Genomic DNA, 4,370 nt, shown 5'->3' on the forward strand with positions numbered 1-4,370 from the left:
GTGTGGTGAGGATAATTGCTGTATTTGCTCCCCCCTCCCCCCCTTTTTTATTCATCTGGTTGCCTCTAAGCTCCTGTTGGGAGTTCAGCTTTGCCACGTGTTTGTCTTGCTGCCGTATCTGTGACAGCTGGTTTTCCCTTTCATGCTCCAAATAGAAAATCAGTTGTAAATGTTTACTTCTGAAAATGACACCCCGTGGATTTTTTTAAATACCCTGGAAGGCGGCCACTTAAACATGGGCTCTTGCTCATTCATCTGGTTGCCTCTAAGCTCCTGTTGGGAGTTCAGCTTTGCCACGTGTTTGTCTTGCTGCCGTATCTGTGACAGCTGGTTTTCCCTTTCATGCTCCAAATAGAAAATCAGTTGTAAATGTTTACTTCTGAAAATGACACCCCGTGGATTTTTTTAAATACCCTGGAAGGCGGCCACTTAAACATGGGCTCTTGCTCAGTTTTCACCCGAGTTTGAAAACAATCCCACTTCAGTCAGAGGATGGTGGCTTTCAGGTGGGTTGGAGCAACTACTCTTTTTGCTCTTCAGCTTTCCAGGTGAGTGGGTCTTTGCACGAGACAAATGTCACTCAAAATCGTGTTATTTGGCACTGCTTTAAGGTGTTGCTCTTCATGGGTTTGCTGTGGTGAACCTGATGGTTCAATGGTGGAAGGCCATGTCTTGAACCAAGCTATTGTGTGATAGAGATGGTTGAAGTCATGGGAAGACTAAAACCCAAGTTTTACTTGGAAAAAGGTGCAACAATACCTCGCTGGTGATTTGCTAATGGCACCGAAGCTTCTTCCATAGGTGACTAGAACCTGCCCTGCTCCTGGCCCAGATAATCAGGTGTAGAGGGAGGGGGGGAACATCGCAGGCAGCTCACCCTGCACAGAGCATCAGTCCTCTTCTAAACCAGAAACTGTCATTCATCAGGTCACTTCTGGCATGGCAGGTCCTGAGGAGGAAGAGGCCCTTCTTATTCCTGGTGAACCAGGGCACAGATGCCTGTCCCATTCGCTGCGAGTAGCGGGATGGATTTTGTGGCTGGGAGGGCGGCTGTTGTCATGAAGGTGATGCCATTGACCATTCCAGTAGGTCCCAGTTGTGCACTGAATCCGAAAGACCTTCCTCAAAGAAACATGTGCAGTCACAGCCTGCCCTTTCCGAAGACCTTTAATTTTGTAATTGTCAAAGACCCGATGGGGGTCCAGGGCTGGGGATCATCCCCTGGGCCCAAGGCTGAGGAGCATCCTGGGGGTCCAAGGCTGGGGAGCATCCCTTTCCTCAGCAGTCATTGCTCTGTGCTCAGGAACCCTACCCCACACATGTTGCTCATCACCAACCTTCTCTTGTGGGCTGGAAGGTTTCTTCTTCTTTTCCTTGGCAAATTTCAAAACCACATGAATGTCAGCTTGTAGCTTGGTGCCAGTTGCCTTTTTCCAAGCCCATAAGTCAACACAGCGGCTTCAGTGTTGAGCTCCTGGGATGACTTCATGGAGCCAGAGATCAAATGTGGAGCTTGACAGTGCTGAAATCAATAAGCAGCTGTTAACGTTTGCCTGTCAGTCACCTCTCGCATCACATGGCATCACGTCTAACACAAAATGACAGGGCTCAGCTCACAGCACATTCCCTGCTGGAAACCAGGAACCGGTCTGCTCTCATCCTCTTCCCATAACACAAACAATTTGGGGAGGAAAAAAATTACTTATTTTTAATAAGGCTGCTGCAAAGCCAAGTAAATAGAATTAAAAGAGTTGCACTCTTGATACCTATTCTGAAGCTAATACTCTTAGGGATGGGCTTGATTTTCTGGGATGTGTGGTGTTGTCTGACGGTGTAGCATTTACGAGTCTAATCATCTCCTGGACAAAGATGCTGCACTGATTCCTCTTTTATAATAAACATAAAAATTCTAAGAAAAACTAACTTCTCTTTTTGCTTATCTGTCTTGTTTCCATTAATTCAGTGCCTGTGCTGTTTGTGTTTTAACTCCATATGGTTGCTTCCCTTCTTGTGCCTTAATCTGGCCTTGTTTTAGCTGTGATATCCTGCAGTTCTCCAGACCAGCATCTTCTTTCTTTTAAACACCACAGCAGATGCTTTTGTGCTTTTGTGCTCTCTGCCTTTCCCTCAAATTCCATAGTGCTCCAAGGCCACTAAAAAATGGACGTCAATTCAGGAAGGTCCCCTGTCCCCTATCCCTTCACTGGGTCAATGAGATCCCATCATTTGGGTCTGTAGGTACAAGCTTTGGTTTTGGAGCACCTTCTTCTGTCGTTGCCTCTCTGCACCATCAGAGATGGACCCATAGAGTCTGGTATGACCCTGGTGGTCATCAATGCCAGCTGAGATCCTACATTCAAAGGGGGCATCATTGGAGACCGCCCTGCTCAGGATGACATTGGCGCACCAGCCTGAAGTGCTTGACCAACACAGAGAGGTCTTCTTGACCATCCGTTTTGCTCAAGGCTCTCATCTGTTGCTCCTGGACCTCTTTGTGCTGGATACACTCACTTTTATTTGCAATATACTGAGTGTAGATCTACAGCTTTTTAAATAAACCAAACAACTAAATAAAAACAAAACCTCAAAACCTGGAAAAACCCTCCCAAATAACGAATAAGCCCCACAAAACTGTTTTGTCAAAATTGAAAATGAATTCCTGGGCAATTGATGAAAGGTTTGTTTGCTGTTTAACCTTTTAAAACTGGCAGAGAACTCATGGTACGTTAGTTTTGATTGTTTGGGAAGTGTTAATGTATCTGGGTAATGGTTTTGGGTTTTGTTGTTTGGGGTTTTTTTGCCATCTTTGGTGGCTGCAGAACAATGGCTTTTTTTAAAAAAAAATTAAAAATTTATCAGGGTGGTATTAAGAACCTGGCAAATCAGGATGGCACAGGCAAGCCAGGAAGTTTTCCTCTGAAGAGTGAGTAGAGCCGATTTACTGATTTTGCCCATGGTTTAGGGAGATTTGGGACTCTGGTGCTGGCAACAAGGACAGTCCAGAGGCATCTGGGGCAGGAGGAAGTCACGCCTGGGGGTCTGCAGGGTCTGACATCTTCATCCGTGCTTGCACAGAAAGTACTCGCTGGGATTACTCACGGTTTTACGCCACCAAACAATTGTTATAGCAATTTCCATCTTCTGCAAAATATTCCACCACTATAGAATAATGAATTGGAAAAGTCAGCAACTTCAGTGTGAAATTATTGAGACAACTTGTGATGTTTATAGAAAAGTGGTCATTTAATATTGAGGAATTCCAGTGATCTTGGCTCACTTTTCTGTTGCGTGAAGTGCATGGATTTGTGCATCTAAATATACTTACATTAATCCCACTGCTTGTTGCAGATTAAAAAAAAATTCTGTCAGTAGCAAGAAAATAAAAATAATTGGAAACTCTGAGACCATGTGAAACCTGTCAGGCTCTGTTTTCTTGGAAATGCTGCATTCGTTCGTTGGTGGGTTGGTGGAAACATTCTCGGTACTGTTAGGACTTCTGTTTGCATTTCAGTGACCACATCACACCTAATTTTGACCAAGTGAAAAGCAGGAGGCACTGGCAGGTTCCTCGTCAAAGAAACCAGTGGTTCTTCTGCAGGGCAGTGGGATGGTGGTGCCCCGTGGCCAACCTGGTCGGGTTTCTTCTGGGACCCTCTGACTCATGCCACCACCACAGCTCTGGCAGCGGTAGGTGTGTGCTGAGGAGATCCCTCTCCCCCACTGCGGAGCAGGTAGTGGCAGCATATTCCCGATTGCACGTAAAGATTAATGGGTATTTATTTTAACAACCATTCTGTTTCAGTAGCTTTTAACGAGTCCTTTGATAGCAAGTTCCTTAATTAACAAGGCAGCCTTTCAGCATTTCCTTTCTCTAATTGTTAACATATTTGCTATTTCCCAACAAACGCACTACCGTGAGCAGTGCCAGCTCCATAGCCTCCGTGCTGACCTTCGCTGTGGTGGCCACCTGTCCTCTGGGGAACGTGGAGGCTTCCATCTGCCGCTCAAGGATGAAATACAGATGACTTATCTCCTGGAGTGTGATTGACTTGGTGGGGTCCATGGGGAGTAGCCCATGGCAATGTGCTCTGGTAGGTGCCCCTTGATTGTGTCTTTAGGAGAGCTTCAGGGTTTTGTCTCTGCACTTTCACTGGTTGCCATGGCCACAAGGAACCTCTGTAGATGTCCTACCTGTGTGCCCAGAGGAAGCTTTGGTGGGACAGGGGAGGCAGTGTTGCCTTGAGAGGTGTCATGTAAACCCCAGCTGCAGATCCCCTACTGCAAAAAGGTTGCATGAAATGCCATTGCAGATGGATTTATTGCCAGAAGTATGGTTACAAACTGATTCGAGCCTCAAAACACTATCCGTC

The sequence above is a fragment of the Buceros rhinoceros genome, unplaced genomic scaffold, assembly GCF_000710305.1.
Source record: "Buceros rhinoceros silvestris isolate BGI_N320 unplaced genomic scaffold, ASM71030v1 scaffold2130, whole genome shotgun sequence".
NCBI classification, from domain to species: Eukaryota; Metazoa; Chordata; class Aves; order Bucerotiformes; family Bucerotidae; genus Buceros; species Buceros rhinoceros.